Below are 25,005 nucleotides of genomic sequence, written 5' to 3'. Positions count from 1 at the left end.
AAATGACCATAAATCTATATCTTTTTACAGCAATGATGCAATAATAGATCAAATTTTAAAAGATATTGTGGCTGTTGTGGCATTAGCTTCCCAAAATGTGGGGTTTTAGTACAGTGTAACTGTATGGTTTAGCATTATTACTCTCAAACATATCGCAGCTGTTGTGATTAAGCCACTGACTGTATGCTAACCACTCAACTTAAAGTAAGACAGAGACAAAATTAACAACTGGTTGATAACCTGGTTTTCAACAGTATAGTTGCTTAGTTGGTTTTTCACCTTTAGGCTGTTTAAGTAACTGCTCTCAAATTTTTTGGCAACTTCCAAGAAACATAAATTATGTACATGATGTCTATGAGGACATTTTTGTAAAAGATTCAGTAAACAGGGTTGAGCAGAACATGATTCAGTCCAACGTTCTTGAACTTACAACATAGACTTTTCCCTTTAGACTTCAGTATGTTACATTCATTGTAGTTCTTGGTCCTGAGTTTGAAGGCCCACTGGAACATTTTTGTGTGTCTTTTCTCCGGGTGCTCCAGCTTCCTCTCACAAGTCACGTGCATGGTAGAAATGTTAGAGAGAATTGTTGTGTGTCTCTCTGTGTTAGCCCTCAGATAGCCTGCCGACCTGTCCACGGTGTGCCCCACCTGTCACCTCGTAACAGATGGGATAGCATAGGATAAGAGGAAGGAAATGGATGGATGTGACATTCAGGGATTGGCGAATGTTCAGTTAATGACCTTCAGGTGGAGGAGTTGAAACAGCAGCTTTGTCACATCTTTTTGATATGTGACATGATGGAGGAATGCAAGATGTGAATGACTGAGTGCAGCATGAGTGGAAAATGCTTCAAGTGTGGCTGCTTTACAGATGTTTTCTCAGAGATCTATACAGTCACCACAGTTTAATAGTGAGCAACAAGGGCCTCAGTCACCAGTTTACTCTCACATTAAATGTGAAATACGATCACAGTCTGACTTTTGTCCCTTAGCTGTTGCATATAAAGTACTGAGATTGCTGAATTTTATAATGTCCCAATGAATCTGACCTTTGACTTTGTCCTCCGTTCATTTTATGCAATGGGACATTAATGCAATATTCTGCCATAATTCCTGCATGAATTATGAGTTATGACCATGCGTGGTACTCACAGAGATCCTTAGCCTTTCACCATTTAATTCTAATCAATTCATTCTTGAGACAAAATGAGTATTTGTGCCAGATATAATAAATTCCCTCTAGATGTTCCATATGTATCGTGCTAAGAAGGATGGGAAAGACACAAGGTCACAATAACTGAGCAAGTATGTGTGTTTACGTAATAATGCGGGTATGTGCTTGTGTCTGTGGATGTGTTTCCTTGCTGTGCGTTTCGTGGGTGTGAGGGAAAGTGTGTTTGCGCTCAGAACTGGATTTCAACTCAAGGGCACGTCATAACAACAGCAAAGTTACATAATGCAAAATGCCAAAGAGCTCATACTGAAACACTGGCTCCTCATAAAGGCTTCAAGAGAAAAAGGGAGATGATGAAAAAAATGATGCATTGACATACCTGCTGTGAAGAGCTGCAGCCTCCGCATCTGAAAAGATAAAAGTTGATGACGTGCAACCAAAACTTTAAAGGAAAAGGTTTCTGTCAGTTGGCTATAAATGTCACCGATACTGCGACATTAAGGTTTCGCCACAGTTTCGAAAGCAACACAGGGATTTGGGACTAGTGCTTTTCCTTTTGTTTAAATGAATTTATGATTTGAATAACGCAGCTAATGTCTGCTCTGACTGGGAGAAGCCCAGTCTCACAACTATTGTGAATTACTTTCGGTTTTGTTTTACATTTGATTTTTGATGCCTGCAGATTTAAAGATTCATTATAAGCTATCTTGAACACAATACCCTCTGCAGCTCCTGTGCTAGAGAAGTACTGATGCAGAAACAAAGGGAAAAGAGTTGTTAAATATTTATGCATCTTTTTTCCCTGTCACGGTGTGAAAGCAAGCATACCGTTTCAGTTATGCTTTTTAAAACAGTTTTGTTTTCCTCTAAAACTCCAATGGAAACCCTTGCAAATTATCACTCAACTATACAGGCATGGAAAGCAAACTTGTTTTTTCCCTTTACCTAATGTATTTCACTGATGTGTTTGAGACAAGCAGAACATATTGATTGGCCTTGATCCTGTGCGAACCCCTAGAGGGTAGTCGATATCGGTCCCAGCAACTGAAGCAAACGGAGATAAACAGGATATATGTTGTGATTAGTGTGCCCTTTGAAGAATTAGTTAATATTAAAAGCAGAGGGGGAAAAATGTTTCCCCCTCGGACACTTTTTATTTAAACAGGTGGTTTCTTACATGCAAGTGTTGAGTAAATTGACTCTTTAAAGTCTGGGAGGCTGGAAGGGGATTCACATGAACAACCAACAGAGAGAAACAATAATCACACATAAATCTCTTGCTATGGAAGACAGGAGCAACAGATGGTAAACTACAGACTGCTTTCTTATGGCACAGATGAAGGACAGTTTATATGCCCAACAGACACACACTCAAATGACAGTTTTCATCATTCTTCAGTAAAGAAACAACCAAAAAAAACCAACTCATCATTGTCTGCTTTAAAGGTTTATTTCTGCTTAATAGAAAAATGTTAAAGTTCAACTTCAAAGCAGGTATACTGCCTGATTAATGTTTTCTAGAAAGCATTAAGAGGAACATTGAAATCAAAAGTAACACACATGGCCTATTTTGCAAACCGCTTAGACATAACAGCTGGTTTGATGGTGGATCAACGCATTCCTCGGGCTCTCCCCCCCATCTATCTTGTCTTCTTAGGCAGACTAAGAGGACAGGTGTGAGGTTATTGCCTCCACACATGCACGCAGCCGGTACTGGGATTTCAATAATGTCATTCACAGGTTCTGAATAGGAGTCAGTAGGGGCCCCGCTCTGTCCTTTGCTTCTGGTTGACAGACGAGCAGCCGTGTTTTTGTGCTGAGCCCGGGGGCCCCGAATCACTCAGCAGAGAGGAGGGGGTGGAGGAAAACGGTTGGTGGGTTTATGGGGTGGGTGGGGGCGTTTAGCTGTAGCAATCACCAGAGCCTGTAGTCATTCAGTGAAGACAGGAGGAAGAGAAGAAGTGGGGGAGACAAAGGAGGTGAGGTGATGGTTTCTAGGGCTGCAATGGAGGCAGCCGCCGAGGCTTAAGGTCATGTGTCAAGTCAGCACTTTTTTCTTTCGTCATAGCAGATGGAGCTTTTGTGAGCTTCTGTTTTTTCAGCTCTTTGTCTTTTTCTGCTATGAATCAATTTTCTACTTTTTATTGAGCTACCTCTATGTGCATACTGTAAAATTCCTTGAAGTCAGCTGGTTTGCTTGCGTTCATGCAAATATGTATATTGTATTTGTGTATATGTGCACTTGTGTCTATGTGTGTGTTAGTGTATGCAGGACAGGGTGGGGGGCTGTGGCTGATCCCACCTGCTGAGTGAGGACCATTCATAGCCCAGCAGTGTTGGTTTGCCTCAACGCCCCAAAGCTGCTTCTCCTGAGGCCCGCCTGCTTCTTTCAATTATCTTCTTTTTTTTTTCCTATCTGTTCCGGCCACAATAAACACTGCTCTTATAGGCAGCTTTCCAGGGGTTGCATGAATATTAATACATGGCACACGCAACTGCTGTTGTCACTTGAACTGCACCCCCCATTACAAAGCTTAGCCTGGTTTTCCAAATCCTTTGCAGCTTAAAGAGGACAATCTATTGAAATCAGCCACAGTAGTTGCCAATGCTCTTTGGAGGCAATGTTTAATGAACTAAACTTGCCAGTATGAACAAAGACAAAGACTTCTATCAGATTTCTCCAAGCTATTACTTATTTTAGGAACATTTTGACAGTTTTAGAAATATGTTTAATTACTTTCTTTAAGGGTTACAGGAGGACTTTAATGAGATACTCATGTTATCACCCATCTATATACTTAAGTATGAGTGTAGTTGCTAATTATAAAGGTTGGAAGAATGGAAAAGGGGCAACAGCCAACCTGGCTCAGTCCTAGAGTTGTCAGTTCAGCACATCTGCTTGTTAAGTCTGACATTATTAACCTTATTAACTGAGCATTAAAAGTATACAGATTCTTTAAGCTCCAATAAAATAATCTGTGTTTATTTCACCAGGTGTTAAAATAAAGTTGAACATGCATGAAGACATTTATGAAAAAGTAGATTCATAAGGCTGGGGAAAGTTTCCACCTGAAGTAAATACACCATGTTGTGACTGAAGTAATTTTACAAAGCTGAAAGGTATAGCACTGCTATAACCATGGAAACAAAGAAGGATAGAAATCTAAATAGTATCAATATTTTTGACGATCCATGAAGATGGACTAGGAGACATACTGATGTGCTAGCTGGTAGATGGCTATGGAGCTGTGGTTGGGCTAATATGAACACATGGACAAGGAAAACGTAGCGATGAGGCTTAAATTGTTTGTAACAGAAGCTCATGTTCTGAGTATCTGATGGCCAGAGACAAATGCCATCACATGGCAGGAAAAGGATACCAAAAATGGATAAAACATCTGCTGAGAGAGTATCTAAAATAATTTATTCGCAACACAAGTTTAGTCATTAAGATGCTGATGTTTAGTTTGGGTTACTCACCATGAAAAGTGAACCTAAGCTGAATTTCCACACTGAAATCTTAGTTTGCCTGAGAGTGATTCCTTTTTAAAGCATTAAAATATTTAGTGTCCAGAACAGTTAGCTCAAAGATAAGCTACAAGTTAGTAGTGCTAAATAAACTGGACAGGATGAGGATAACTGCTGATTTTTTTTTATTAGATAAAACAAGAAAGAAAGCATTACAACATGTTAAATATATGGCCATCAAAGCAGTATACAGTTGGACCCAAGAACAATGTTGATACGCCATTGCTTAACAAGCAGAAAAACACACTGAAAGCTCTTTAACGAACCAGTTCAGGTTTTATGGGATTTTTTTAAAGTCACAACATTCTGTAAAACAACAAGATGTGTCATTGCCAGACAACCCTGAGGAGAAAAACAATGTTAAATATGTGAATTTAAATAACTGTTTCATGCCTCTACACTGACATCACCATCAATGCCATTCACACTGCTGGCAGTCTCTGTAAATCATATCTGTAAATATAATCTGAGCATAAGAATTCACAGCATCCACTGAAAAATTCACAGAGCGAGTTGAGTCATCTTGCAGGGAATGACTAAAAGCAACAAAACATACCATCCGCAGAGATCTGTCATAGCAGAGTTTGTTTTATTGAAGACATGAAATATTTAGTCTCCCTTTAGGTGTGATTGTGTCAGAGCTTAGTTCATGCCATCATCTGTGCATTTGTGCATATATAGTACAGTTACATCTTTTATTAAGTGGTGCTAAAAGTTCTACAGTGTCTTTTAACTTTGCAATGCCAAGCGTATTTAACTTGTTATTTGTGATGATGATTGACTACAACCAATACAACCAAGTTTCTTCTTACCAGTGTCAAAATTATTTGTTTGACAGCACTCATCAATGCATGGAACAATGGGGTAGTGCAGGTAAGAAAATTGTAGATTTACACAAGTTAAGGAGGTCTCTTGGAGCCATTTCTAAACAACTGCATCAGTCATCAGTTCAAATAGTTATATATAAGTTATTCAGATGTGCCACCACAAGGTCTGAAATAAAACCCAAACCATCTCCCTCACATGAGAGCAAATGGATTAGGATGTTCAGGATCAATTCAGGAGCCACCAAGACTCAAGCCTGCCATGGAATGGAAAGTGCTTGAAGAAACTGTGACAGCGTCACTGTCCACAGTTAAGCAAGTTTTACACTGACTTTCAGAGTGCTAACCAAAATCGACATCTTCAAGCTTGACTGAAATTTGCAGCTGGCCACATGGACAAACCAAAGGCCTTTTGGTGAAAGGGTAGAAAAGACAAAGATTGAGCATTTAGCCACAATGACAAGAGGTCTGTTTGGAGGAGTAAAGTGAGGCTTTCCAGCCTAAGAAAAGTATACCAACTATCAAGCATTGTGGTGGTAGCATCATGCTCCGGGGCTGTTTTTCCTGCCAGTGGTACTGGTACATTGCACTAAGTGGATGGAATAATGAAGCAACCTCCAAGTTCTTCAACTTAACTTCAGATCAGCAGCTAAATGGTTGAAACTTGGACACAGTTTGGTGTTCCAACAAGACAATGATCCCAAATACACATGAAGACTAGTTTGGGAACGGATAAAGCAGGTGAAGCATCTTGAGGAAAGGCCTTCCCACTGTGCTTAAAAGCTTGGTCCATGCCAGGAAACCAACCAATTCTCTGCCAAAAAGAGTGCTCAATTATCCAGACAGAATTATTCCTGAAACTTAGTGATGGCTACCAAGACTCTGGTCAAGGTGCAACTTGCTCAGGGGCATTTAACCAAATCAGTGGGTGTGTATGTATATATTTGTGCCTGTATGTATACTCTTGGCATTATGTAGGTTTAAGCTTGTGCACCAAATTCTGTTTTTTGTGTTTTAGAGTTATTAAAGATGTTCTGTACAATCATTGCATAATGAAAAAGAACCGTTCAAAGGAATCATTAAAAGCTCCAAATTACCATTAAATTAATGCCCATGATGAGTCTATGTAAACTTCTGAAAACAGCTATGTAAAGATGCACAAAATAACTTCAGTTATATTACACTTTAGAATGACATTCACTCTGAACTGACTTCAGCTTAGTACAAAATACGATTTGAGGGCCTTGCCATTATTAGCATCATGGGAATAATGAAAGCATAAGTTAGTGGAACACATTAGAAACACGCTACCATTGACCAGAAGATGATGACAGTGTGGATGACATGTGTGGTGGTGACCCTGTTATATTGGCCATTCACTTCTGAGCCGTGACATCATTCCACTCTCTTTTTCTTTCTCATGTTTCGCTCTCTGTTTGGTATTCTGTTTCTCCTATTCAAATAGACACTGCTGCAATTACAGTCCAGTATGCAGTAGAAATATGGGAGGGAAAAAGACCGTATGTGAGGGAGGGACTGCTTGAATAAATAGAATCAAAGAAAATTTCTGTCAAAGAAAGTCAGGCAAAGGGAAAAGGTAGAGGTGAAGAAGGAAATCAATCATAATGAAAATGTTGTGGAGAAAAATAGAGATGCTCGGAGCCATAGTCAGAAAGGAAGCATAAGAGTTAGAAAAGGATAGTTGGGTGGTAGAAAATAATGCAGCATGGCCTCTGATTTTTATTCACCAAAGCAGTACCTCTGGGAACTGTCTGTCTGTGTCTGAATGCGCGGATGGTCGGCTTGGTGTGTGTGTGTAAAGGAGACTATCAGATGTCTCTCCTCTTTCAGGTATCTTCCTTCTCTCGCTTTCACTTGGCATGGCTCCCTCTGAGCTGAAAGAGGCATTGTGCCCCATGTTTTACGGTCCTGTTCTAACATTCATACAATCTTTCATTCTCTCTCCTTTTCTAAACAGGGGGACTGAAAAACATGAGCCCCAAACATATTAAATTAAATCCGAGAGTGTGAAAAATACTGATTTCTGTTCAGCTTGTAATGCATATTTCTCTGACATCAACACCAGGACAGGGAAGTGAGCAAACATTCAGAAAGAGCTAACAAAGAGATGCCTGTGTGCTTGAATATCAGCTCATTCAGACAAGCAAGGACATTACCCAGCTATTTATTTAGACCTAGGAGAGATATGCTCCCGTTCTATCACCAGTAAAGGAATGCATATTGACAGTTGTGAATCATTGTATCCCAATTTTCCTCCTGCATAGATCGACTCTGATAACAAATGCATGACGTATTCCATTTGGAGCTTGTATTGATTAGACTACTGCCTCTCTCCCAGACTATTGATCTGAGGAGCCTTGTGGCTTTGCTAAAGTATGATACTTTACACAAAATTTTCTTTTATCTAAATTATTATTCAGATTGTAAGTTTTCCGTTAATGTGACAGCAATCAATACTTTTACAACAGCTGATCAAATAACCATATATAATGTGCAAATAGTCCAATAATTTCAACATATTTATAAGCTGTAGGAGTTTAATATAACTGTATTATTTATTTACTATTAATACATTAAGAACAGGAATTGAAACTATGCTTCATATTTTAAAGGTAAAATGCATCAGCGATGTGTGACCATGGGCTAAAGATTATATGACATTTAGCTTCTTTAGAGTCACATGGTGAAGAATGCTTTGATCACATGACCGTAGCTCACAAAACTAAAGACTATCGACTAGACTAGACTATCAAATCATTCATAATGGAAAAACTTAATTCTGTGCCAGCTTTAAAGTAAGTAGACATTCCCAATATACAAAGACATGGCCACTGTACTGTATACCTTTTGTTCTCTAAATCTAAACTATGACTTTATACTAATTCTTTAAACAGTGCTCTGCTCATATATATATAAAGCAGCAACTGATAAGCAGAACATCGTTGTTTGTGGGGCAGTGTGTGACATTTCAAAAGCAAGAATCCATATGGTGATGACATTTGGGTCCATTACTGCACTGTGGTACGGTAACCTGCACATCTTTGAAGGCCCCATTGCTCAGTGACAAATGCAGGTTCCTGTAGCAACACATGCCTACATTCAGATGCAAGTATTACAATAGCACACCTATGTACTAAAATTTCATTGCATTCTTTATGTTTATACATGTACATGTCAGCCACTCGGGAAAAACATTCATCATGTCATAAAATGACAGAGACTAATCTGTGCTTAAAAATTTACTCAGGAATTCAGCGTTGCAAATGTAACTTGACCTAAATCTGAGTAAAAAAACCACAACTGTAACGTGCAATTTCTGAAGAAGACACCCAGTGACACATGTTTAGAGCTGCCTGAGAGAGTTCACACCAGCCTGCCTTAGATCATTAACTCTGCTTGAGGCCAGGTATATAATTCATCCGGCAAGTGTTAATTGCAAACACAGAGATAACACAAACCTCAGCAAAACAGACCCCCACACCTCCCTCCCTCAGTAATAAAACAGTAAGGGGCACAGTGCCCTGTGAAGGCTGCAGGGGGTGGGCTGTTCTCAAGAAAAACATGACTGCTACTTATTCCTTTAAATAATTAAACACTCTAAATATCAATGCACAGATTAACTGGGTGTATTAAACAGAGCACACATAAGAAAACAGATGAGGAATAGCAAGCTAGCTTGTAGTTAGCATGTCTTCACACTAATATGGGAACATATTAGTGCAGGTAACACACTTTTCACACGATACCCTCTGCAACATTAGTGGCTTCTTCTCCATCAGTTGAAGTTGCTATTCAGAGTTAGGATGTCTCACGTGGGTTAAATCAAATGACAATAAACTGGTGGCAGAATAAGATGCATTGTACCTGAGTGTGCTGGTGTCAAGCAGCATTGAATTCAGATCGAGGTATGTTACAGAAATGTTACATGATCTGAAATTGTAATATTGCCCAAGTGATGTGCATAATTTCACATTTATGTTAGATTTAAGGAGATTGTTTTTTTAGCAGTGCACTTAAAATACAACACAGATGAAAATGAAAAAAAAAAACAGAGACCTAGTTTCTGGAAAATGCATCAGAGAGAAAGAGAGCGATGACAAAAAGGAGGCAGGGAAGAGAGAAGCAGGTGGTCACTGGAAAAATCATTAGAGACACTGAACAAAGTAGCAATCCAATCTTCTCCCTCTTTCAAACACGCGCGCGCGCACACACACACACACAGAAATAGATAAAAATCCAGTATTGACCTTGATCATGTCACAAACCGATCAACAATGTTTACAGATTTATTTTTTTAAAGGTTAAATATTTATGTTAACAAACATTAAGCAACAGTAATAATACACGTGGTGGCAAATGTGACAGAAATAAGCACTCTGGATATGAATATAGATTAAGTCTGGGTGACTCATCAACACACACACTCACAATGTGATTATGGGTTGTCGCATTACCATGGAAACACATCCTGTAATGTGCTAATGCCTCATTTTTGTGTGTGTGTGTGTGTGTGTGTGTGTGTGTGTGTGTTAGTGGGTGGAAGGTGGTAGAAGTGTCACACTTACCCTTAATTGTACAATAGTCAGACAGCACAGATATTTTCATTATGACACGGGGGCTGTGCAATGAGAGGTTCAGTGGAAAATAGTGTCTATGTAATTGAAACTTTACAAGAATTTTACCAGTTTTAAAGAGTGGCTTTCAAAGATTTTTGACAAAAAAGTTCATTATGTTCATGTTATTATTTTTACATTTATTATCAAATTTACATTTATTTAACTAGCTTCCTTCTCAAGGACATTATTATAATGTGAGTCAGTTTCTTGTGTTTTCCTTTAAGCGCAAACCAATGGACAGTGCATGCAACCTGTAGTAGAGACTGATGCATGTTAACCTGACAATATTGTGCACACTAATCAGTCAAGTGTTGAATTAAATAACTGGTAAACCTCATCCACACAAATTTCGCTTTCAAGTAAAGAAATGTGGAAAGTTTTGTATAATCAGTTGTCTGTATAACAGTTGTGAGTGGGCCCTGCACAGGATCAGTTGCGGTGTGATGTGGTCAGTTTACTTTAAGGTAGAGGTAACAACAGCCTTCCTCAGCCTACTGAAGATGTGTGCATATTCTGACACAACATGTCATTTGTGTTTTTCTTAATACGTGGAATCCATAGTCCACAGATAAGTAAGTTAAAATATACAGATAATCACACGTGTTGTATAAAACTGTTTAATGATTAACAAAAAAAACAGTATTTGTATGGGAAAGTGAAAGTCTGCATAACACGTGCAATAATCTGAGCATTTTTTGCATTTTGGATTCTTTTTGTATGTCTGTGCAAGTGTCTGCAAACGTCTCATCAGGTGCACACACAGAGCAAAAGAGCTGGTGCAAATGTAGACAGCTCATGTGTGGTCATACAGAATGAGTAAAGAAGTGCAAAACACGACAGAGATTAGGTTGTGTTGACACCATTTAGAGTGATAACTATATCTCTGTATATGGTTATGAAATCCAATATGACACCAGTGGCAACTAAGGGGCATCAACATTGCTCTGTGCAGGTAGGTGCAAGCGAGCTTCCCCTGCATTGGCCAACTCAGTGACATGCACAAGACTATCCTGCACTGTTAGTTAGCAGTATTATATGTATTGTGTATTAGGTGACTTGATAAGCAACAACACAGTTATACTATGGATGTCACGGCTGAGGCCTCAGTCCCAGGCCTAGAGACAGGTTAGGGACCCTCTGTCACCTACAGTCACTAGGGAAAATGTGTATTCCCTGAATAGTTAGCGAGTCGTTGCTGACTGCTGTCAGGTGAAATCAGTATCAAAGAGGGTGCTGCACCAAAAACCTCTCTGTGATTGCTTTGGTCACTAGCAGATTATTCCTGTCACCCATAGTTTACATGAGAGATTCTGACTTCTCTGCAAATGCTGGCCATTTACTCTCTGAGCAGTAGTGAAACCTGAAAAAACATAACACAAACCAGAAATAGAAAACATTCACCTTTAATGTAAAAGCTGCAACTTGCCTCAACGCTGCAACCAAGCCATTTCAAAAGTTTAAAAAAGTTCAAGAGTTCAGTCTTTAGAAGTGAGAATTCTCCGTTATTTGAGAGTTTTTGCAGACAAATCCAATGCAAATTATCGCATTCACAACAATGTTTTCAGTGCAGCACTGTATTTCTCCTCATATTTGACCAATGTTTCATGAGTGACTACCACCACCTGCTCACCGGCCAGTCAGAGAATACAGTGTTCTCTAGGCCTGTGTGACCAAGAGCTTCGTAACTACTAGTTGGCTACTAACTACCCAACTTGCTAGCTCATGTTAGATAGTGTATTAAAATTACTACTAGAATTAGCACTGCTGGTCTTAATATCATCCACTCAAGAAAGTATTTTGCTGCTTGTTGATGAAATCTAACACCGACCAGGAGGAAGCAAGCACAGGTCACTTTTGATACACAAAATCAAAAGTCACTCCTCCATTAGTTTAAGATGTTGACCGTAATGTTGGCCTGAATTTTGTCCGATGTTTGTCACATTACCTTTCGCCAAGACTGACCTGACTAGATGAAACTGGCTTCCCTACTTAAAAAACAACATACGGGAAACTTTGAGGAACATCTGCTCAAGGCCATCTGCAAACCTGGCTCTAAAAATTAAAGTATACATGCTACAAAAATGCTTCATAGATTATGCACCTTCTGGAGATATCCAGTCATTATTGCAGTAGCAATGCTATGAATAAGCTCCAGGGAGACAGTTATACACAGATCCTAACAGTAAAGAATAAGTGTCAGGTGTAATCTGTGTCCCCACAGGAATTGATTTGCAGAAATTTGACCAGAGGTCATGAAAAGTCCGCATCAGTGGGTGACATTGAGCAACTACAGTTGAATTTTTAAAAAAAAAGCTGCCATGTGAAGTGGCCGATTCTTGAGATGAACTCTTCTCAACTCTGGACACACAGTTGAAGGTGTTACCAAAGAAAGCGGTGACTGATTTATGACAGAGTGATAAGGAATGTCTGCTGTAGCAGCCAGCTATCAGTCTCAACATAATGTGTGTGGAGCGACTTGCTTCCTGTGTTGACGCAGCTTGCTTTGTTTCACCTTGCGTATCTGATCTGCATCTGACAGAAAGTTATTGTTGCTCAAGGAGATTTGAATAATTGATAAATTGCAAACCTGGTAAGAAAATTTTTCATTAAACATCAGATTAATTAGTTTTGAGCTTAAGCACATCGCAGTTTGTAAATTAGACAACGATCAGAAAAATGTAGACTTAATTGCACGAGATTGACATGGCTTATTCCTGAAACTGTAATCACAACTTCTACTGTGCAAAGACCAAGAGAGCACTACTTAATATTTAAGACAGATAACAATATTCATGCATGCCTTTTATGCACGACTGAGTTTTGGCCTTGCAAGTAGAAGCCTGGAATTCCTGCAGCATTCGAGAGTGGGAGTGCTGACTGCTTACAGGAAAATGGACAAAAAAACATTTTAGAGCTTGATACAGACTGATACAGACTCCCTAAAATGAACTATGTCCAAGCCTCTGCTCAGGCTTAGGGTGACTGGGTTAATCTGTAACACTTACAAAGGAATTTATACTGTGTCTGTATGGCTATAAATACACTTGCGCATGAACTATAAAGACCAATAATTAACATGATTTATTCGAGTATGAAAAATGCAAGTAGGTGGTAATCATTTTGTTGGCCCATTGTGCCTTTCTTCCACAAAAGCAGTTACCATGGTACTGTCTGTCACGGGTATATGTAATTGTAATTATGTAATCCACTGTGTGCACTGCTGTTACTGGTAAGCAGATTTAAACTGCAGATTCACAAACTTTCAGCACCGATGGCCATGAAACCCATGTACAATAAATATACAGGGGCAGAGGTGAAGATGTAAGCAGGTTCTGAAGTTTGAATCCTAATCTTCTGTTTTACATTTGTTACACAATCATTTTTCTATTAATCTGCATGCATTATTCCCTTTTAAGGGAGTGTGTGTATTGTTATGCCCTCTTTAATGGCCAGAGCAGCTAAAAAAAAAAGGTTTTACTGACTGCCAAGTAAATGGGGCCAAAATGCAGGACATCAGATACTGAAAACAATGTTAAGAAGTCAGATAAAAATGAGCAGATGATTTGGAGATCCTAGGTGGACGGGCCAGGAGAGAGGCCCAGGAATCGGAACACATGTAAACTGATGACTTCAAGTTGACATCCTGTGACTGTAGAGTTGTGACTTCCTGCCCAGCAGCTGAAGAGCAGGAAACCAGGTTGACAGCCAAGTGACCCATTGGCCTAGAAAGGGTAACCTGGTGGCATATAGGTGAGGAGGCAAAGATACTCAGAAGGTTAGGAGTCATGAGGCCACCACGAAAGGTTGGATATAAAAGAAACTTCCAGGAATCAGGTAGGAGCACAGCAGTAAAGGGAGTCGAGCAGAAGGTGGATAAACCTGAATCAGAGCAGATGAGAGAAGGCTGACTCTAGATCCAACAGGAACGTCAATGGAGATCCAAAAAACAGATCAAAAATAAAATGAAAAGACAGAGAGAGGGGCTCCAGTAGTCAGTTTTCTTTTTTTTTTTTAAATTGTCTGTTTAAATTCACTATATAAAAACAAAAACATTATCTTTTATGACTTTGGCCTTGCCATGGCAGGCGCTAAGCTAACAAGCGCAACAGCACAAACATGAACAACAGTAGCCTGCAGACAGGTTTTTTCTTACTCTGCCCCCCTGGTGAGAGTAAACTCCTACAACTGTGCTCAACCATGAAAGTCCCTTTAGGAACAGGAGGACTCAGCACCGTAGTAATTAGCTGGGGATTCGGAGCTGGAGTCAAGCACTGAAGAAATGATTTATCTTCAAACTGAAAATAAAATTTTTATTTCACTGTTTGCAGATTTAGTCACAAAGACTTTAATCTGTGTGGAATGATTCAAACTTTCCTTAAAATGTTCATTTTGATACCGTGTGTCATTTTGTTGTTAGCCTCTCACTACCCTTTGGCTTCCACCTTCCTCAGCCCCTGGAATTTCTGCAGTCTGAGAAAGGTCAACGTGAAAAAGTAACGCACCAATAAGCTAAAAGCGGAAGACACAGAGAGATAAAAATCTTAATAAAACTGTCTAATTTTGGTCTACGACATAAAAAAGAAAAAGAAAAAAGAATTATAAACCTTATGAACACATGAGAGCATGTCAGAGCACACCAAAACAAACCAATAAATTTTTACAAGCAAACAACCTCAGCAGACTTTCATAGCAATAACCACCAATCTTATCTGGCAGCCATAACAGATACTACTCTTCCAGCTTTGCCTATCTCAGCTTGGTTGTACTGAAGTCTGTTGTCACGATAAGAGAAGTTGTTTTGATTGCTATTAGGCGTGTGTTTCGCTTCTTCACTTCTTTCATTTCTTCAAAGTTGCAACCATGAGCTTGCAGTATTTACCATTGTGGCCCACTGCTTGGTTTAGTAATGGAACTGCACCCGGGTAAACCCTGAAAAGTTTACAGGAAAAAAAGGTAAACCCCTCATCATCAAAAGAAACTTCTTTTAAAATTCAAAGTAACTTCTCACTTTTGTTTCGCCTACACTTCAGTGCATACACCTCTGCAAATAGACACACACAGTTGAGATGTGAGCCATGGTTTTCTAGGATCCCCTTATTAAAAGAGTGATTATGAATACAAGCAGTGGGCTGTTCTGATGAAGGTGGAACCCGTGGGACAGCCCCGCACTTTATTGAAACACACTAAAAAAAAAGAACATATGACAAGCAGCGGAGGCTGTTGCAGGGGAGATCCAGAGATGGGTAGTGGGGTGGTTTGCTGAGTGAAAGAACTATTGTTGTCACTGACACACTCATTTTTTTTATGTGACAACAGTTCAACATATTGTTAAATGACAGTGACTTTCTAGTTCCTCCTTGTAGAATTTCCCTATTTCATGTAGTGGCAGGATATCTCCACCAAGCTATGCAATACCAATGTAATGTTAATAGAAGAACAGTCCTTATAAGGGCATTTATTAGCACAGCAGACATATGACAAGCTTTAATTTAAATGATATTTCTTCATTCAAAAATATTATTTATCATTTTTCATGATTTAGTGTTTTACAAAAATTTTTAGGAAACTAGTAAAGCAAATTTATGTTTAAAATCATAAATTCAGTTTGTTATTTAGCTACTAAATAAAACGTTTTTGACAGATTTATGAAATATTTCTGTTATATATAGATTTTAAAGTTCTTAGAGATTTGTACGTGACGCAATGAAAACATTGGGTTAACAAAATATTACAAAAATATATTAAAGTAAGGCGTTTTGTTATTTATCTGACTCTCACCGTTGTTCTTTCTGTTTTATGTGAAAAAAATAATATATTTAAAGTTATAAATGTTTCAAATATATATATATAACTCTGTTTTTAAATGTTGCTTTAACATTTGACAAGGAACTCAGCTTTCATGACTCCAAAGTCAGCGCAGTTTCAGACTGTTTTTCATTTTCATTTCCACAAATCCACAATAATCTTATAAATAGAGACTTTCCAACTATAGTGTGATGTCAAGGTTTAATCAAAAACTGTGGAATTTAACATTGACCCTGGTTAGCAAAATACATTTAATGTGCTTCTGTGCTTCAACCCCAGATGTGTGGAACCGATTTCAAGGCATAAACGGAAAAAGGAGAGGACAACGAGGCATCCTTCATACCAAATTTGTCCTTTCAAAGTTTAACTGGATATTGTCGACCATTTATCATCAACCAAAAAACTTTTTCTAACAGCATTATCCTTTTAAAGCAAACCCAGATACATACAATTTTATAAATAATACATATTAATTAGATCCTAATGGTTCTAATTGAGTGGTTATAGACAAACAGATTAATTTATGTGACATATGGCTGAAGGTGCACTACAGAGCCCTGGTGGGTTTTAGACTAAGCCTGGGATACGGTCCAAACTAGGTGGTGGACAGAAAAATCATTCATCATGGTTTCAGCTCGAGGGGCTCACAGGGCCAAAGACCTCTAAACAAAGTCATACAACTATTCTAGCTGTCAGTACAGGACAGCTTGAAATATTATATTAATCCCATTACCATGGCTCACCGAGTTTACTTCCAGTCATTCAGTAAGTCAGTTAGGTCATGGGCTTTCCCCTCATTCCCTCTGGATTAGATTAGATTTCTTTTATCTCTGTACTGGTATGTCTTTATATCCCCATGTGTATTGTTGTCCAAAAGCTTGGAGTTTTTATTGTGGTTAGTTACACGTGCTACACGATGGCCACTAAATGTCATATTTGTCCTCAAAGAGTTCTCACACAGTTTAATAAAATAAAAGGTTAAAGGTGTTTCCAATGTACTGCAAGTCTTTGGACATGAAACCGAGTGTAAATCGTGTTGGTTTACCTGCATTTTAAAAAGGAATTGATCATTTATCCACTTATGGTTCTTTAAAGAAAACAAAAAGCATTTTATTCGAAGAAGTTCTGTCTCATAAACAAGCTTTTCTTTTCTCTCACTCACTGTGTAAGTAAGGGAAATATCACATTATAGGTACTTCCCATGTTGTAAATCATCCCCCCTTCATGTTTCCAAATAGGAAATATGGAAATAAATCTTGACTGAATCTTGCTTTAACACAAGCGTTTCATCTGAACTTAACTTTGTGTCACAGGGTGGGAATTCCCCACTGATCAGTCAGTCTACAGTGGAATCCCTCTTTGGGAGTAATGCTTGTTTGGGTTTAAGGAGAGTAAGAATAGAAACAGTGAAAGAGGAGAGAGGAAGAGAAAGAAGCATCGCGAGGGCAAAAGAAAGAGTGTCAAATCGTGTGATTGCCACAAGCACGTGAGGTCATTTGACTTTTTAATATGTCATCTTTTCTCTTAATCTTTCCAGATAATTGTTACAGTTTTTTCATAACATTGAGAGCTTTTCTTGGTGAGGCTGTGGAGCTAATAAAGTCAACGGGTGGAGACAGGGGGGTTGGTTTAAACAACCCCCACAGTGGTCACAACACAAAGTGCCTCATTGAGCAGATGTGGTGTGAGAGGGCCGCGGCTGCCTCGTCCTACAGCATGCCCTTGTTCTTGTTCTGGAGTACAAACATACTTGTACATACTGGTGGGAGGATTTTCAGTATCTTGATTGTCAAACTGGGAAACAGAATTCAGAGACTGCATAGTGAAAAAAAAAACAAAAACAAAACCAAAAAACCCCACTTCATTTTAAAGCAGGAAACATTTTCCGAACAAGGTCTAAATCCTACTCTGTGATCCTGTGAGCTGCTGGATCAGGAGATTAAACCCACACAAAGATTGATTTTTTTTTTTCTCCTACCCAAATCGCCACATTTCAAAGAGACAATTTAAAAAACACACACTGAATATTTCCCTTGTGACTGTCGCACACTGTAACGATCACATGTAGAGCTTAATCTGCACTCAGGAACCACGCGGGATTTTTCTATATGGAAGTACTGAACCATGAAAGTTCATGTTGGAAACACGATGATGTAATCATATGATAAAAACATTCTAACAAATGAGAAGTTTTGTTTTTGAGTTGTCATAGTGGTTGTTGAGTAAAACTTGACCTATTTTTCCTTTTTAGTTTTTTTTCGAGGCCACGTGGACAGTTTCAGTTGTCCTAAAGCCTGCTCTGGTTGAGCCACAGAACTCGCATGTCGAAAGATTAAAGATTTCTGTAAAATCTATTAAGGTGTATGAGGGGAAGATGACTGAAAGCTGACTGCGATCGCTTTGTAGATGTAAACTGAAGATGCTGAACTACAAACATGATGTAATGCTTGATAATAACTAATTACAGGTTATTATGGTTTTATGAGTGGTTTTCTCCTCTGTGTGTTTCAGCTTTCATTTCTGATAATAATAGATAGATATGATAATAATAGATAGATATGATAATAATAGATAGATAAAACTGCTGCTGCATCACTCTGCCATGGATGACACTGCTCATTTTTCTCTTTAGCGCTTGAGTTGCTCATGTGAATGACCTTGATCAGCTGCCTCATGAGTGAAGGGTTAGTTAGACTGTATGCCTACAATGATCACATTTAAAAGGGATGAGTTGTCCCTTCCATCATACCCTGTATCACATGAGTGTTGCTGACTCCAGTCTGGTCACATCAGTTGCACGTGCTTCACTTTACTTTCACATCATATATATAATGATGAATCGGGCACACATGTCAACTTTCCTTTGAGTTGCTGCTATTCCAAATCCAGATTCCCACACCTAATATTTCCCATCCCTTTTAAAAATTTCTATTTGGAGCCTCACTACATCATCTCCCTCACATCACTGCTTTCTGACCATCTGTTTCCCTGTGCCGTTCATTTCTGTCTAGTCAGCAGAGTCTCCTCCTACCAAAGACATTAGTGGATTAACAGTCCCTCACACAAGGTGTCTCCACATAATTCAAGGGTGTGGACATGCTTTCTTTAAAAGAATTAAAATGCTGTCTTTTTAGACACTTACAAAGTAACAAAAAATAAGAAAAGATGAATAAATAATAAATATCCAGTGACAATGTTAACTATTGAAATCAGAGTTTAGAGCCATAAAAGGACTTCATTGCTTTTCCAGTGTGACAAGTGACAAGCTGCATCACTTTGATGTATGTACGCTGCAGGCATTGCTCACTGCTCAGCATCATCAGGGATAAACCGTGATGAGCCTGGTTACTGCTAGTTGTTAACAAAGGTCCAGATGTTGTTGCTGCTATTTTTAGAATACCTGCGTAACTGTGTAATCCTGCGGGGTGCCATGATCCTGACTGAATTTCATTTTCTGGAGGGTAGGGCATTATATATAAAAAAGCAAAGCTGGCATCTGGTGAATAGTGATCCATTTTATTAATTTTCCTTGTGAATAAGAGGGCATGCTTTGAAATAAATTCAATTAAGCTGCTTTTTTGTGACACTTTTTATGGGCCTCTTGTGTTATTGTTATCAATCTGATCATTTATTTACAAAGTCTGACTTAGTTCCTCTAGCTTTAGATCTTTAAGCTAGATTTCTTTCTACGAATGAGTTTCTTTCTTAATGTGTAGCAGTGTGATAATGTCAATGGTTGCTTCTCCTCTCTTGGAAAAAAAAAACGTTCTGAACTCACGAGTTGTCACATCCTTGCCTATTTATATTACTCTTTAAAGAGCACAAAGAACACTATATCTGATGATAAAGTCACACCTGTGTGATACTGACATTAAAACGGCAATAAACTGCAGGTGATTGCATCTTTGGTATTTATAACTGACGGAAACAAACACACACAGTGCACCAAGGGGGTGTTTTGTTTTGCTCTGTCTCACATGTTTGTTGTTGTGTGGGCACTGTATCTAGTTCCTCTATACTTAACAAACAGGAAGGTGTGTGTATTCAGTGTGCGTTTGCATGCATGCGCATGTCCATGCACGCATACACCACAGGATGTTAAACTTATCTTTCCACGAAGTAAAACACAACTGTAGACCCCATGACTCTAAAAATAGTTTTTCTGTTTCCACGTGTACGCATGAGTTTTTTTAAAGTGTGTGTCTCGAGTAAGCGCAGGCCCCTCACGCAGATACACTCAGACAACCGAAAGATGATAACAGTTCTGACTTGGCTTACAGTGGAAAGCCATCTGGACAGTTATGTTATCGTTGGCTGCAAACTTGTATCAGTTACCAAAAGATTGAAACTACACTGACTTGGCTTACTGCATGCAGTCTGTTACCAGTAAAGGGTTTTAACAAAATTGTTTCGGATTTACAGCCATTTTATACACAGCCCCCCATTTTCAGAAACTCAAAACAACTGTACAAACGAACATCATTTAACATCACTAAATAGTGCTGTTTACTGCTACTGCAGCTAACTTAGGCTGCTACTTAAAAGCATGCTCTGCTGGATTGTGAGCAGGTGACTGACCTGACCACTGAAAAATGCATGTGCCTTCAGGTTGCTTTTGCATTATGTTTTGGGTCATTATCTATTTGTGAAGCATTGTCTCCTCAGTTTTTAAGTATTTCGTGGAATCTGAGCAGAGTCTCTTCTATCAGTAGTCACATCATCAAAAATAAACTAGTGAAACATTTCCACTGGCAGGCATATAAGCCCATGCCATAACACTACCTCCACCATGTTTGACAGATGCTATACTTCAGATCATAAGATTATTATTATTAAGTTCGTCTTGGTTTCATCTATTTAAAGAATACTTCTCAGAACTGTGCAGGCTCTTTTAGATAAACATATTCTTAATTGTGACCGGTGGTTTGACATATGAACCACCTTCAGAGTTTTCTTCACTTGGTTAGATGTGTGAAGCTGTTTTTCTTAACCATGGAAAATATGTCATCATGTGCTTTCACTGTTTACTGTGGCCTCATGACTTTTTTGGTGTTGCTTAGCTGGCCAGCATAAGCTGACTATACCAGAATCTCACTGCTGGGCTCAATTTAGTTTTAGAGTTTAATAACGGCCTCCCTCACTTGTGTTGAAACTCCTTATCAGTCAATTCTCCAATTAATTTCGAGCCACTGAAAACAAGGGGGATGTTTATAAGAACACATGCAATTCCCACACATTCCTAAAAATACAATTTATATCAATTAAAGCTGAAAGTACGCACTACAATCACATTTCGTTTGTTTGACTTAAAATCCTTTGTTGGTGTACAGAGCCAAAATTACAACAACAAAACACTACACTACGCCAGGTGTAGGATCTGTTTGACCCGCACACAATTTATGAGCTATGATTGACTGACAAAGGAGGCAGAAGGTGGCAGGATCATCAGTCAGCACATTCATTTGACTGAACCAAGCACTTAAAAAGGATATGGCATGGAAACAGACACTAAAAGCGGTCCAACAATTTTTTTTTTTTAGATAAAACGATATACCAGGAGCTTGGAATTTTACCAAAGAACTATGATGATAAAATAGATCACAAATGGGGGGGTTGACTTGAGCCTCAGAAACAGGTTGTGGGACACCTGAGATACTGAGATTTCTTGTGAATAGATGATGCTTCCCGAGAGAGACATAATCTGCAGGGTCACAGAGGTAGATGGGAAAGCCATAAACATAAGAAATCTGGGAAATGACTGTGCAGGCCTGAACAATGCATTAGGATGCACCAGTTCTGAACCAAAATAAAGCCTGAGAAGGGAAAAGAGCTATGCAAATGACTCAGAAACATTTGTTCTTGAGAGGAAACTAGTGCTAGCTGAGAAACCCTAGTCCAGTAACACTCACAAGGACTTTGGCTTGTGGTCTTGGCAGCAATTCACAAAGAAAGCCTATTGCAATCTCTCTCTCTCTCTCTCTCTCTCTCTCTCACTCTCTCTCTCTCTCTCTCTCTCTGTCCCTTTTGCTCCCACACACACAGGATGAAGGGAGACCGAGGAGAGAGAAAACTCCTGGGAAAACAGAAGTTACTAATTAGGTAAAATTGTCCCACAGCAGTTAGATGTCTGGCCAAATTCTTTCCTTCTCTTTCCCCTCATCTGTCCTCCCCGTCTCCAGATGTTTGACTTCCTAAGCTTTAGTGCTGTTTCATGTTGTCACTACAGGGGATATTATGGCTGATCATTAGTGAGGATAAATAATGAGCCCCGCTGAGAGAACAAAGATGGAAAAGAATGATGGTGTTGAGAAACAGGAAGAGCATTTTAAGCCTGAGATACAGGAAGCATGCTCTCATACATTTCAATGCTCCATGTATGTTAACAAAAAACAAACAAAAAAAAAAAAACAACCACAGTCTTGGAACAGGCAGTCTATCACAGACTAACATGGCCATTCACAGACAAGGGAAACAAAGGATTCAGTAATGTATCAGCTCATACTAAAAAGATAATTAAACAAACATAAAACTCTGTACCAAAAGAAAGACCCTACCTTGATGAGTAATTTTATAGCTTCCGATTACTCAACTTCTGTAATGGGGAGTGGGGAGAGGCTTATGTATGTTATCTGCCTTTGATAAATGTTTAAGCTACTTTATCTCCACACATGCAGCCTCTGCACCACTCTACCAGTCTATAACCCATCCACTGACACATGATGTGGTTAGAATACACGCTGTATTCAGAGCTCACAAGTCTTAATTCTAGTCAATGATTCAATAGTCTTGGAGACAATTTTCTTTCTGAAGTGCTTGATGATTCACTAAAGTGTGGCGAGAGCATTTCATTTTGGCAGCAGAAGAGTGAATAAAACATTGCGCTTTGTGCTTTTAATGGGAAACACAGGGAGAATCATAAAAGGAAACACACATTTCCTGTAGGACTGGTGTGTGACGTACATCGGTGTGTGTAATGGACTCAGTCTGGCCTTAACAGGCAGGAATGTGACATCAGCATCAGTACCCCACATGACAGATAAACCGCAGCCGACACACTCGCACACATCACAGCCAGAATACGATGTGGCCAAGGGTCACTGAAAAAGCAACAGAGGAAGGGAAGGACATCCCTTCCTTTCGCTCATTTAGCTGTGCCACCCACTTTGCCATGCCTCACATACCATCCTTCAAAGATTTTATGGATCACAGTAGTGTTGTTTTTTGTCCCTGTAAATGTGAAGGGGAAAAGCAATACCACAAAAAACCCAAAAAAGCAATCCTGACAGGAAATCACTTCATTTCAAAAGTCAACATGGTGTAAAACTGTGAGCATCACATACATTGACATACTACCTCGCAAAGCTAATATTTGCTTTTCGGCACTCATATTTCTCCATGTGCAAAGTGAATAAAACAGCCTGAAGCTCTCAGAAGGAGACATGTTTGTGTAAGTGTGGATGTGGAGGTCGAGGAATGGAAAAAAATGGAAAAACTCTCAGTAGTATTTCGTGAATGCTGAAAGACACAGTCGATCTGGATAACTGAGCAAGGTTTAAGTACTCATAGTGACCAGAGGCCAATGGCACACATGTCATTCTATCAGATAAAGAGGGCCTATTAGCTGTTCAAACCTTTTATGTTTAAAAAATGAATATGTTTCAAGTCTTCAAGTCTGTACTGTTTAATCATATAGCGATAAACTCGTGACGTTTATCATTGTATATACTGTTTATATTTTGTACATACAGTAGTACGGCATTTTATAAACAGGAAGTTGGATAGCAGGGAGTCCCACCCCAGCCCAGACTGTGGCCTGTCACACATATGTAATTAAAACCAGTTTTTAGTAACATTTGCGTAACGTGACACATTCAGCTGCACATGAAAGAATTGCTACCTGAAGTTGCACTAATGACTTCACAGCCCAAGCCTTTGACTTTAATGGTATTAAAAAATAAGAAAACTATGCACACCTTTCTTGCACATAATGTGACATGCTTGACAAGTTTTAACAATGATGTGAGTCTCTCATTCACGTCATAAGTTGTCTTTATCTGAGGCTCTCAGTCAGGTCGTATTGTCTAAACGGCAGATAACAACAAGTATTTAATCTAAAATACTTCTGTGCATTTAGACGGGAACCCTAAACTGACCCGGAAGACCATTAAGTGGCTTATGTTGGGACCTTATGTAGAAATGTCCTACTTAACGTGCCAAAATATTAAGCATTTTGTATGTGAAGTATACCACATAACTCCTGGTACAGCAGTTATGATAACCAGCCAACTCAGCAGGGGGCTTGCACTCATGCACTTTAGACTGCAGACACTGTTTATTTAATGAAATTATTTTTAAAAGGTGTAAAACATTTTGGGGAACTCACTCAAGAGTGTCTAAAATATTTCCGGTTAGATCTGCAGGGTAAAGGCGACCAGGGTTTATTCTGAAGGTCCTAAAGAACAGATTGTACCTTCCTGTCAAGCAGTCGGTCTACTTTATTTTGCAGTGTCTGCCAAGAGCATGAATGCAGTTCCTGCATGTTTTTCCCATTTTTCAGAGATGGAAACATTTAATTCCACTAGGATCTGTCTCACCTGGCCTGGGATCTGCCTATACTGTGTGCTGTGGTGTCATAAATCATTTGATAGCCAAAACACAAAAACATAATTCCATAAAGGAGCTTTTGAAAAACAGCAGCTGAAAAGTAGAGATAATAACACTGTAAGGTTTCAGACACTGTTCTGACAGCCAGTGTGGGTCCAGTCTTTGCTAACACACATAACAGTTACTGGGGGTGAAGAAGATGTGATGCATTGTGACTTATTGCCTATCCTAATAAAGTGACAATCCACAATCAAGCTTTCTGAAATGATACTTAGCTTATATCAACTCATTTGCAAAGAGTCTACAAAAAACAAACAGTAGAAGAAGAAAAAAATAGTAGAAGAAGAAGAAGATATTTGAGTCAGCTCAGATCTGAGCCGTCATGTTATGACTTCATCTGGCTGCCCATGTGATTTTACATATTGATTGTT

The sequence above is a fragment of the Maylandia zebra genome, linkage group LG18 (genome assembly GCF_041146795.1).
Source record: "Maylandia zebra isolate NMK-2024a linkage group LG18, Mzebra_GT3a, whole genome shotgun sequence".
Lineage (NCBI taxonomy): Eukaryota > Metazoa > Chordata > Actinopteri > Cichliformes > Cichlidae > Maylandia > Maylandia zebra.
The sequence above is the reverse complement of the archived record's forward strand: the minus strand, read 5'-3'. Positions refer to the sequence as shown.